This window comes from Chrysochloris asiatica, unplaced genomic scaffold, assembly GCF_000296735.1.
Source record: "Chrysochloris asiatica unplaced genomic scaffold, ChrAsi1.0 scaffold00223, whole genome shotgun sequence".
Lineage (NCBI taxonomy): Eukaryota > Metazoa > Chordata > Mammalia > Afrosoricida > Chrysochloridae > Chrysochloris > Chrysochloris asiatica.
The window spans coordinates 3,095,882-3,108,988 of record NW_006408741.1 but is presented as its reverse complement, the minus strand read 5'-3'; positions in this window follow the sequence as shown (position 1 = coordinate 3,108,988).

Sequence of the window (13,107 nt, the reverse complement as noted above, 5' to 3'; positions counted from 1 at the left end):
TACAGATTCCTCATGAGCACAATTAAGTGTTCTGGAATACTCATACTTCGCAATGTTGTCCATAGCTTGTCATGATCCACACAATCGAAAGCCTTCACTTAGTCAATAAAGCACAGGTAAACATCTTTCTAATATTCTCTGCTTTCAGCCAAGATCCATTGGACATCAGCAATGATATATCCCTCATTCCATGGCCTCTTCTGAATCCAGCTTGAACCTCTGGAAGTTCTCTGTCAATGTACGGTTGTAGCCGTTTCTGTATTACCTTTAGTAAAACTTTATTCGAATGGGATACCAAAGATATTGTCTGATGATTTCTGCATTCTGTTGGGTCACCTCTCTTTGGAATGAACACAAATACAGATCTCTTCCAATCAGTCTGCCAGATAGTTGTCATTCAGATTTCTTGGCAGAGATGAGTGAGTGCCTCCTGTGCCACCGCACTTTCTTGAAAGTTTTCGATTTTTATTCCATCAATTCCTGGTGCCTTCTTCTTTGCCAATTCCTTCAATGCACCTTGGACTTCCTCCATCAGGATCACTGGCTCTTGATTATATGCTACCTCTTCTCTGGGTAGGGTCCCACTTTCCACTCTTCTTCCTTGATGGTCCCAGAGACCTCCACTCCTGGACTGCAAAGTCAACCACTCCCCTCATTTTGCTACAAAGTATCTATCTTTACATTTCCAACCCTCACAGTCAGTCCTGATAGCAATTTTTCACTATTGTGCCACATGACAGCCATCCCCATCTCCTTTCATCAGCCCTGCCCAGATAGACTGGATACTACTCAGTGGAGATTCTGCCTTCCTAAGCACCCTCTGGATCTAGGCTCCTACTTGAAAGCTTGTAGGCCAGTCACTTCTTGCCTTTGTAGCCCCCCATTTTGGGTAGCCAATGTCCAAGTTGCCCATCCCTGTCTACTCTGTGTATGGAGGGGGTGAGAATGATCCTTGCTGTAAAGATTTGTTCCCTCTTTTGAGCTACTGCATCCATAGGTGTAGGTCAAGTTCATCAAATTGTATCAGATTACTCTTTTTTCCTCTCTTCTTTCTTCTTCTAGTTAAACTCTGATCATCCAGCCATTGAATCCCGGTCAAGTGGGTATTATCTGCAAGTGTGGGTGTTCTTGTGCATATGCTCTTACTTCTTATCCACTGGACTTCACTCTCCACTCTAGACCTCTGTGGCTATGTCACTGACTCTGGGCCTAGGAGTCTCCAGGTCTTGCCATGTTTTTCTTCATAGAACCCAGCTTCTCGGATTATTTGTTCAGTCTACAGGTTGAATAAGTATAGTGAAAGAATACAACCTTGTTGTATACCTTTTTTAATTTGAAACCATTCAGTGTTCCCATGTTCTGTTTGAGCAACTGCTTCTTGGTCCATGTACAGATTCCTCATGAGCACAATTAAGTGTTCTGGAATACTCATACTTCACAATCTTGTCCATAGCTTGTCATGATCCGCACAATCGAAAGCCTTTGTGTAGTCAATAAAGCACAGGTAAACATCTTTCTGATGTTCTCTGCTTTCAGCCAAGATCTATCAGACATCAGCAATGATATCCCTCATTCCACAGCCTCTTCTGAATCACAATCACTGATGCATTAGTGTATAATGCATCAAATCTGTTCTTAAGATGATCTCTACATTCAGGTGGGATACACTTATATTTTGGCTCTTGTGGATTGTTTTAATTTTCTTCAGCTTCAGTCTGAACTTGCATATAAGCAGTTGATGTTCTATTCCACAGTCAGCCCTTGGCCTTGTTTTGGCTGATGACATTGAGCTTCTCCATTGCTTCTTCTCACAGATATAGTGAATTTGATTCCTGTGCATTATGTCTGGTGAGGTCCAATTTTAGAGTTATCCTTTCTATTATTTAGAAATGATATTTACAAATATTAAGTCATTGGTCTTGTGAAATTCTATTAGGTGATCTTCAGCTTTGTATCTGTCACCAAGGCCATATTTTCCAACTTCTTTGTTTCCAACCAACATTCACATTCCAATCACCAGTAACTATTAATGCATCTTGATTGCATGTTTGATCAATTTTGGACTGAAGATGTTGGTACAACCTTTAATTTCACCATCACTGTCTTTATGGTTAGTACAAATATCTGAATAATGTTGTTGTTGTTGTTGTGATGTGCCATGGAGTCGGTTCCAACTCATAGCGACCCTACACAGGGTTTCCGAGGCTGTAAATCTTTACGGGAGCAGACCACCTCATCTTTCTCCCGCAGAACAGCTGGTAGTTTCGAACTGCTGACCTTGTGGCTCGCAGCCTGATTCGTAACCACTACGCTACCAGAGCTCCTTTATAGTGATATTAATTGGTCTTCCTTGTAAGTGTGTGAATAGTATCCTATCACAGACAGCATTGTACTTAAAGATAGATCTTGAAATATTCCTTTTGAAGATGAATGTGATAGCATTCCTCTTCAATTTGCCATTCCAGAATAATAAACCCTGATTGTCCAATTCAAAATGTCTAATACCAGTGCATTACAGCCATTAAAAATAAAATGTTGTTGTTGCTGTCATTGTTAGGTGCCATCGAGTCAGTACTAACTCATAGCAACCCTATGCACAGCAGAACAAAGCATTGCCCGGTCCTGCACCAACCTCACAATCATTGCTACACTTGAGTACATTGCTGCTGCCACTGTGCCTATCCATCTTGTTTAGGGTCTTCCTCTTTTTCTCTGACCTTCCACTTTACCAAACATGATGTCCTTCTCCAGGGACTTGTCCCTCCTGACAATGTGTCCAAAGTATGAGAGATGAAGTCTGACCATCCAAGCTTCCGAGGAGAATTCTGGCTGTACTTCTTCCAACACAGATTTGTTCATTCTTTCGGCAGTCAATGGTACTTTTAATATTCTTCTCCAACACTATAACTCAAATTGCATCAATTCTTCTATGGTTTTCCTTATTCACTGTCCAACTTTCACATGCATATGAAGTTATTGAAAATGCCATGGCTTAGGTCAGGTACCCCATAGTCCTCAAACTAACATCTTTGCTCTTCAACACTTGAAAGAAGTCTTATGTAGCAGATTCACCTAATCTTTGCTCTTCAACACTTTAAAGAAGTCTTGTACAGCAGATTTACCTAATGCAATACATCATCTGATTTCTTAACTGCTGCTTCCATGAGTGTTGACGGTTGATCTGAGCAAAATGAAGCCTTTGACAACCTTTCACCATTTGTCTTTCTTAGGATATTAGTTGTTATGAGTCCCATTTTATTTTTAATGACTTTTAATATTCTTAGATTCATACTTCGTATATTCCACATCCTGATTATTGATGAATGTTTGCAGCTATTGCTTTTCATTTTGAGTAATGTCTCATCAGCAGATGAAGGTCCTGAAAGCTTTACTCCATTCACATCATTACAGTCAACTTTACTTTCAGAAGGCAACTCTTTCCCATTTGTATTTTGAGTGCCTTCCAACCTGAAGGGCTCATCTTCCAGCACTATCTCTGACAATGTTCCACTGCCATTCGTAAGGTGTTTGGTGGCTAACTATTTAGAAGTGATCCACCTTTCCTTCTTCCTAGTCTGTCTTAGTGTGGAAGCTGTACTGAAACCTGACCACAATGGGTGTCCCTGCTAGTATTTAACATGCTGATAGCATAGTTTCTCAGTTTGAACTGCAAGGTCAGCAGTTCCAGCTCACCAGCCACTCCTCGGAACCCTATACAGGGTTGCTGTGAGTTGGAACTTACTCAACAGCACTTAACAACAATAACAACATAGCTTCCAGCATTACAACAACTCACAAACCACCACAGTATGACAAATTCTATAGGATACACCCTGTATTGTCATTATTTCCATAATTTTACTTCTAGGACTTTATCCTATAAAAATCAAGAGCAAAGATGTCAATTTGAGGACTAACGTGCACTTGACCCAAGTGATATTTTCAGTAGTCTCATATACATGTGAAAATTAGACAATAAATAAGGAAATTCTTAGAAGAAATGATGTATTAGACTTACGGTGTTAGATAAGAATATTAAAAGTACCATGGACTTCCAAAAGAACAAAAAATATCTGTGTTGGAAGAAGTACAGCCAGAATGCACCTTAGAAGCCAAAATGATCAGATGTTGTCTCTCATACTTCAGATTTATTACCAAGGGGAAGCAGTTTTTGGAGAAGAGCATCATTCTTGGTAAAGTGGAAGGTCAGCAAAAAAGATGAAAACGCCTAACGAGATGGATTAGCACAGGGGCGGTATCAATGGGCTCAAGTGTACCAATGATTGTGAGGTTGGCACAGGACTGGGCAGTGTTTCCTTCTGTTGTGCACAAGGTCACTATGAGTCATAACTGATTCAATGGTAACTAACAACAATGACAATCCTATAAAAATATCCACAAGTATGTGAGAAATTCACCGCTGCATTGCCATTGTGCATTATATAAAGTACATCTATGGCCTCATGTTCAAAGGAAACAAAAAGCCTGCCAATGAAAATATTACATCTTTTCAAACTTGTTTGTTTTTATTAACTATCTGAAAAAAAAATTAAACATGATATCATTTGAAACTGTTTTTAAACTTTTGTTCCACAACTTTGTTTATAACTTCTATCTTCACAATTACTAAGGTGAATCATTGATAAGTAAAAGTTCTAATAAAGTATTATTTTTCCATAGTAGTTTATAAGCATGTAAGTTTATTTTAGATATACGTTATATGTAAGATCTGTTGTTCTTTTTCTTTTTTAAACAGCAACATGTTTTTGTGGCCCATAAATAAGTATCATATAAGAATCATTTCATTCAATAGACAGATATTTATATGTTAACAAACTATACAAGCTGTCTTCTAAAAGTAACAGAATACAGCTTCACTGTTGAGTACATGTGTAGAATTTATCTGTAAAGTTTGATACATGGAATGATTTAAGGGGAAAACCTGTTGTTAAATTGATTCCAATTCATAGCAACCTATAAATTGAAATTTTAGGGGAAACCCATGCCAGTGTCAACTTCCTGTATTTTTGCAGTACACAAGGAGAAATCAGGAACATGCTGATGGGTATCGGATTTCACAGGAAGAGGTGAGCTGACATCCTGACTTCACACAGTTTTGCTTGAACTAATTTTTTTAAAACTGTATTATTATGAATTATGTGATAGTTTACATAGGAGAACATTAGCTTTACATTCATCCTATCGTATATCCTTTTATTGCCATGGTTACAATCCCCTCTATGCATCATCAACCAATCAAAGGGTATACCCTGCAAGCCTGCCCCCTGGTTGTCAGCACACAGCCCCTTTCCCTTTCTGGGACTAGAGTCCCCAGCCGCTTCATCTCTCCACGTCGTTGTCTTTGCTTCCATCTCTGGCGTCACTGCTTCTCTGGGGAGGATCTCACACTCTGCTCTTCTCCCTTGATGGTTCCAGAGACCTCTGCTCCTGGACTGCAAAGTCAATCACTTCCCTTCTTTTGCTACAAAGTGTCTACCTTTACATTTCCAACCCTCACAGTCAGTCCTGATAACAATTATTCACTATTGTACAACAAGAGACCTATCCCCATCTCCTTTCATTAGCCCCACCCAGACAGATTGGATACTACTCAGTGGAGAGTCTACCTTCTTCAACGTCCTCTGGATCTAGGCTCCCTCTTGAAAGCTTGTAGGTTAGTCACTTCTTGCCTTTGTTAACCCCCTCCCCCATTTTGGGTAGCCAATGTCCAAGTTGACCATCCCTGTCTACCCTGTGTATTGAGGGGGTGGGAATGATCCTTGCTACTAAGATTTGTTCCCTCTTTTGAGCTACTGCATCCACAGGTGTAGGTCAAGTTCATCAAATTGTATCAGATTACTCTTTTTTCCTCTTCTTTCTTCTTCTAGTTAAGCTCTGATCATCCAGGCATTGAATCCAGGTCAAGTGGGTATTATCTGCAAGTGTGGGTGTTCTTGTGCATGTGCCCTCTCTTCTTATGAGCTGGATGCTTCACTCTCCACTCTAGTCCTCTGTGGCTATGTCACTGACTCTGGGCCCAGGAGTCCCCAGGTCTTGCCAAACTGCTGGCCAACCAGGTCTCTACCTGTAATCACAGGAGTCTATTGAATGTGGTTGGACTTAGCTCTCAGCTTCATTGCTGTTTTTCCCTCACTTCCTCTTATAGGTGACCACATTGGAAGTGGTGCACATGTCTGCTCATGTATTCCCATTGAGTCTTAGTCTTGGAATGGTTGAACTGATTTTTGGTGTGTCTTAGAATCAGAATATTCTGTAACCAGCATCTGTGTTTGAAAACACCACAGTCTCAGGATGTGTGATTAAAATTGTGCTGAGTTATATGCATGGCTTCAGATCGGTTCAAAACAGTTCAGTAATTGCCACTGTAAACGGGGTCGCTTATGCATTCATTGTATAGCACCCACTTTTACTATTTGTGATATTTTGACCCGAGTTAGAACAAACGGCTGTACTCTGCTCAAAGATGGCAGGTGTTCGCGCACTTGAAATGTACATATCTCCTCAGAGTCCTGCCAATAATCCAGTCTTCCACATCGGTATCCTGAAACTTTCAGGAAGAATCTCTGTGGCAGGGCTTTTGAAGAGCAACATAATTGGCAGATGTCTGGAGAGCAACACACATTCAAATTGGCACTAACAGCCACCATCTTTGAACAGGGCACAGCTGTATGTTTCCTACTGTTCCACGGGGAACAGATTTGGATCTATGCAATGCAAAAACAATCCTTGTATATGATGGCAATTACTAAACTGTTTTGAACTGGTTTGAAGCCCTGGTTATACGAACTTCTTGTACCAGGAAATGTTAATTACTTAATAGAAGTGAGCATTGTTGCAGCAAGACTGGCTAAGCCTATTATTTTTGTTTCTTTGATGACAGTATGTGGTAGCAATGAGAACCTGGTTTGTCTAGGGCATTGTGCTAAGCACCTTTTAAATTTCATCTCCACAACTGTTGTTGTTGTGCCATTGAGCTGGTTCTGACTCATAGTGACCTGGTATAGGTTTCTGAGGAGTGGCTGGTGAACTTGAACCGTCGAACTTGCAGTTCAAACCGACCTTGCAGTCCAGTGCATTAACCCTCAGCGCCACACCAGAACTCCTGTCTCCACAATTCTTTTTGTTATTGTTAATGTTGTGTGCCACTGAGTCGGTTTCAACCCATAGCAACCCTATAGGGTTTCCAAGGAGTGGCTGGTGAACTTGAACCACAATAGCGCTATATTATTTTTACAGATGAGAAAACCAAGGCTTAGAAAATTATGTCAATTGCCTAAGGGTGCTCAACTACAAAGAGTGAGTGACTGAGTCCAAAGCCAATGAACTTAACCTTAACACTGTATGATTTCAGAATTGTTTAATGACGTGCCTTAGTCTGGGAAGTTTACAGGATTTTGGCTGTGATAAGCTTGTTAATAAATAACAGTAGGAAAAATAAATCCTAAAAAGTATTACCCTAAGGATATCTTTAAATATGGCCAGTATGTGTTAGTGATCTATTTTTACCTGTGTTTGACAGGTAAAGTGGTCTTTTCCATGCTGAAATAATTGCTTTTTGTTTTTAATTTTGTGGTACAGTGAAGTCTTGAATATCCCTTCTAGTAATATGTAATAGGGTTTTGTGTCAACTTGACTAGGCCAGTATTTCCAGAGTTTAGCAGTTGGGATGTGTTTATTCCCATGGTGATGAAAGCTAATACAGGTATAGTTAACTCTATGATGAGTGGCTATGAGCAGCCAATCAACTGAAAGGATGCTTCCTTGGAGTTGTGGCCTGTTCCCACAGCGCCACACCAGGACTCTCTCTATATATCTATATCGATATCGATATCTATCTATCTATCTATCTATCTATCTATCTATCTATCTATCTATCTATCTATCTATCTACATATGTTGTTGTTGTTGTGAAGTGCCATTGAGTCAGTTCCGACCCATAGCAACCCTGTATAGGGTTTAAGAGGAGCAGCTGGTGAGTTTGAACCGCCAACCTTGCAGTTCAAATGGCTTTGCAGTCTGACGCAGTAACCCACAGTGCCATGCCATATATATATATATGGAGCTCTGGTAGCGTAGTGGTTACGAATCGAGCTGTGAACTGCAAGGTCAGCAGTTCGAAACTACTAGCTGCTCCGCGGGAGAAAGATGAGGCGTTCTGCTCCCGTAAAGATTAACAGCCTCGGAAACCCTGTGCAGGGTTGCTATGAGTCAGAACCAACTCCACGGCACATCACAACAACAACAACAAATATATATATATATATGTATGTATACACACACACACACATATATATATTGTTGTTGTTGTTAGGTGCCATCAAGTCAGTGCCAAATCATAGTGACCTTATGCACAGCATAATGAAACACTGCCAGATTCTGGGCCAACCTCACTACTGTTGCCACGCTTGAGTCCATCGATGCTGCCACTTGGCCAATCCATCTCATTGGGGGTCTTACTCTTATTATCTGACCCTCCACCTTACCAAACATTATATCCTTCTCCAGCAACTGGTCCCTCCTGACAATATGTCCAAAGTATGACAGATGAAGTTTGGCCATCTTGACCTCCAAAGAGCATTCTGGCTGCACTTCTTCCAAAATGGATCTATTGGTTCTTTTGGCAGCCCACGGCACTTTCAATATTCTCCTCCAACACCATAACTCAAAAGCATCAATTCTTCTATGGTCTTTCTTATTCATTGTCCAGCTTTCACACGCATATGAGGTTATTGAAAATACCATGGCTTGGGTCAGGCACACCTTAGTCCTCAAGCTGACATCTTTGCTCTTCAACACTTCAAAAAGGTCTTGTGCAGTAAATAGATTTGTCTAATGCAACACATTGTTTGATTTCTTGACTGCTGCTTCCATGAGTGTTGATAACTTATCCAAGAAGAATGAAGTCCTTGACAACTTGAATCTTTTCTCCTTTGATAAGAATGTTGTTTATTGGTCCATTGGTGAGGATTTTTGTTTTCTTTACATTGAGATGTAATCCATACCGAAGACTGTGCTCTTTGATCTTCATCAGTAAATGTTTTAAGTCCTCTTCACTTTCAGCAAGCAAGGTTGTGTCATCTGCATATCACAGGTTGTTCATGAGTCTTCCTCCAATCCTGATGCCATGTTTTTCTTCATAGAACCCAGCTTCTCAGATTATTTGCTCAGCATACAGGTTGAATAAGTATGGTGAAAGAATACAACCTTGTCACATACCTTTTTTAATTTGAAACCATTCAGTGTTCCCATGTTCTGTTCGAACAACTGCTTCTTTGTCTAGGTACAGAGTCCTCATAAGCACAATTAAGTGTTCTGGAATACTCATACTTCGCAATGTTGTCCATAGCTTGTCATGATCCACACAATCGAAAGCCTTTGCGTAGTCAATAAAGCATAGGTAAACATCTTTCTGATATTCTCTGCTTTCAGCCAAGATCCATCGGACATCAGCAATGATATCTCTCGTTCCACGGCCTCTTCTGAATCCAGCTTGAACCTCTGGAAGTTCTCTGTCAATGTATGATTGTAGCCGTTTCTGTATTACCTTTAGCAAAAAAAAAAAATATATATATATATATATATATAATATTTTCACTGATTTTACTTCTCTAGAAAGAACTTAACAAACTCTTTATAGTCTTTATAAACTCCCACCAAACAACTTTTTCCTAATGGGTTTAAGTAAGAGCAGGTGGGGGAAGATGCTGTTAGATTACATGATTTACTTGGGAATGATTATAAACTAGGTTAATTGTGATTGGTCAGTTTTGCCATCCTGTTGGATAGAAAATGAGCCATCTCAGAAACAGAAGCAAGGATCTATCTCACAGTCATCAAAGAAGAAGAGCCACGAGTGGACTGTGTAACTTTGGACCCCTAGATATCCTGCTCATTGAACCTCCTCCAAGGGACAAAAAGCTGTGCCGAGAAGCAGCAGCGGTAGAACCAAGAGCCAGAGTGTGAGCTAGAGTGGTGAACTTCCCAGCTGACAGAGGAAGTAAAGTTGAGTGACTTTGGACAGGAGACTTGCTTGTAGAGCAAGGTGCCTCTAGACACTTAACTGGGAAACCTAGAGCCAAATGCCTTCAGGCTGAGACTAATCATGGCGTGATGTGCTCTGTGGGCATAATCAACAGTCTTGGCAGAACTTTGTAACTTTGTAACTTTGCCAGAGCAGGTCAGAGGCCAGGCCACAGGGCCAAGGTCCAGAAAGAGGCCTGTCTGTGGGCATGGCTGAGGAGAAGCTGTACTGACTGGAAGGACTGTGTTCTGAACATTTCTGGCCATGAATTGTAACCTGTTCCTTCCCTAACATAACTGTGAATATGGTATCTGCATTCTGTGTAGCAATAGCAATGAATTATCAAATCTAGTTGAGTAGAGAGTTCTGTGGGAGGAATGGTTGGTTCATTTTCACAATGTCACAGGACATTACTGGTACCTACAAGAGTGGAAACTGGAATTCCATTCAAGTCTCAGCTCCTCTAAATAGAAGCAAAGTAGGAAAACTTGATTCCCAAATGAAAGATAAAATCTTTAATTTTCCCCTAAGTAACCCCTTCACTCATCTGTCAATTTGTTGCACTGTGATAGTTTCCATGTTGCTATGATGAAAAGGAGCTCTGGTAGCATAGTGGTTATGAATTGGGCTGCGAACCTCAGGATCAGCAGTTCGAAACTACCAGCTGTTCTGTGGGAGAAAGATGAGGTGTTCTGCTCCCGTAAAGATGTACAGCCTCGGAAACCCTGTATAGGGTCGCTATGAGTCGGAATCGACTCCACGGCACATAACGACAACAACAACAACAATGATGCTAGAAGCTAAGTCTTTCAAATACTCTTGGTGGGCAGGTTCCAGCAGAGCTTCCAGACTAAGAAAGGCCTGTCAGTCTACTTGTGAAAATTAGCCAATGAGAGCCCCATGGGTCACAACAGAGTGCTGTCCAGTATAGTGCTGGAATATGCATCCTTAGGTTAGAAAGCACTCAAAATACATAGCAGTATCAACAATGGACTTAAAATACCAATGGTGGTGAAGAGGGTGTAGGACTGGACAATGTAACTGGGACCAATCTGATGACAAGTAACCTCAAAATGAAAAAGAACATTGTTCATATTGTGCTTTGTGTTTTTACTGGTCCATTCTCAAAGCTGGAAGGACGACAACCACTACAAGTTGGAAGGAGTATGGCTTTGTAGGATAAGGACTGTACTGCTAATCACAAGATTGATGCTTGTTGGTTGATACTTCAAATTCTACATGGTCTCGCAATGAGCTGGAACTGACATGATGGCCTTTAACAACAATATCAGTTGTAAAGTTCTAAGTAACTACAGTGACCAGTTCTCAAACCTTTGTCTTCCCTGAGTAGCTTCATATTGTAGGGTTGTCATAGTAAAATATCACAAAGTGGGCAGCTTTAAACAACAGACATTTAATTGTCTCACAGTTTTGGAGGCTGAGAGTTTAGGTTCAGGATGTCAACCCTGTTGGTTTCTTCTGAAGCTTTGTGGGAGAATCTGTTTCCTGCTTCTCTCCTACTTTGTTAGCTCCAGGTGTTCCTGGGCTAGCAGCTGTAGTGCCCTCCCTTTGTGTCTCTGAATGTGCCTATTCTCTTTTATAAGGATGCCAGCCATATTGGATTAGGACCCATCCTATTGGTTACACTGTCTGCTGCTAATGGAAAGTCAGCAGTTCAAATACACCAGCAGCTCAGAGAGAGAAAAACAATCTGGTGAACCACTTCTGCAAATCATTCAAAGCTGCCTGCCACATCTCTCTCTGGAGGAGTGGCTGGTGAGGTCAGACCATAGTCCTTGAGTCATTGTAAGGCTATGAAACTTTATGGGGACAGTTCTTCTCTGTCCTACAGGGCTGCTATGAGTTGAAATTCACTAGACACACTTGACGGCACACAACAGCAACAACTACTTCAGCATGACTTAACTGATCACATTTTTCAAAGACACAGGTATAGTGGTTAGGGCTTTAACACATGCAAAACCCTGGGCAATGGAGGCAGACCTGATACACAAAAGAACAACACACTGCCCAGTCCTGCACCATCCTCACAATTGTTTTGCTTGACTCCATGACTTCTGTCTCTGTGACAATCCGTTTCATTGGGGGTCTTCCTCTTTTTTGCTTTACCCAGCATGATATCCTTCTCCAGGGACTGGTCCCTTCTGATAACATGTCTGAATGAAAGACAAAGTCTCGTTATCCTGGCTTCTAGGGAGCATTCTGTCTGTAATTCTTCCAATACAGATTTGTTTGTTCTTGTAGCAGTACTTTTAATATTCTTCTCCAACATCATAACTCGAATGCATCAATTCTTCTATTTGTAAACCACGTATCTAATAAAGAACTTATATCTAGACTATGTAAAGAATTGTAGAAAATCAACAGTAAAAAGCAAAAGCAAAAAGAATCCAACCAGAAAACAGGCAAAAGATAGCTATGTCACCAAAAAATATATACTTTTTAAAAAAAGTTTTATTGTGAATTATGTGATAGTTTACATGGGAGAACATTAGTTTTACATTCATCCTATCATATATCGTTTCATTGCTATGGTTACAATCCCCTCCATACATCATCAACCAACCAAAGGGTATACACTATAAGCCTGCCCCCCGGTCATTATCACACAGCCCCTCTCCTTCTCTGTGTCTAAAGTCCCCAACTGTTCCATCTCTCCACATCATCATCTCTGCCTCCATCTCAGGCATCACTGCTTCCTGGATAGGGTCCCACTCTCCATTTTTCTCCCTTGATGGTCCCAGGGACCTCCGCTCCTATACTGCAAAGTAAATCAATCCCTTCCTGGCTAAAAAGAAGTCTACCTTTACATTTCCAACCCTCACAAGCAGTCCTGATAATAATTATTCACTGTTGTATAACAAGAGACCCATCCACATTTCATTTCGTGAGGCCCGCCTAAACAGAGTGGATACTACTCAGTGGAGATTCTACTTTCCTTCACGCCCTCTGAATCTAAGTTCCAAAAAAGATGTTGTTGTTGTTGTCAGGTGCCATCGAGTTGGAGCCAACTCATAGTGACCCTATGCACAGCAGAATGAAAC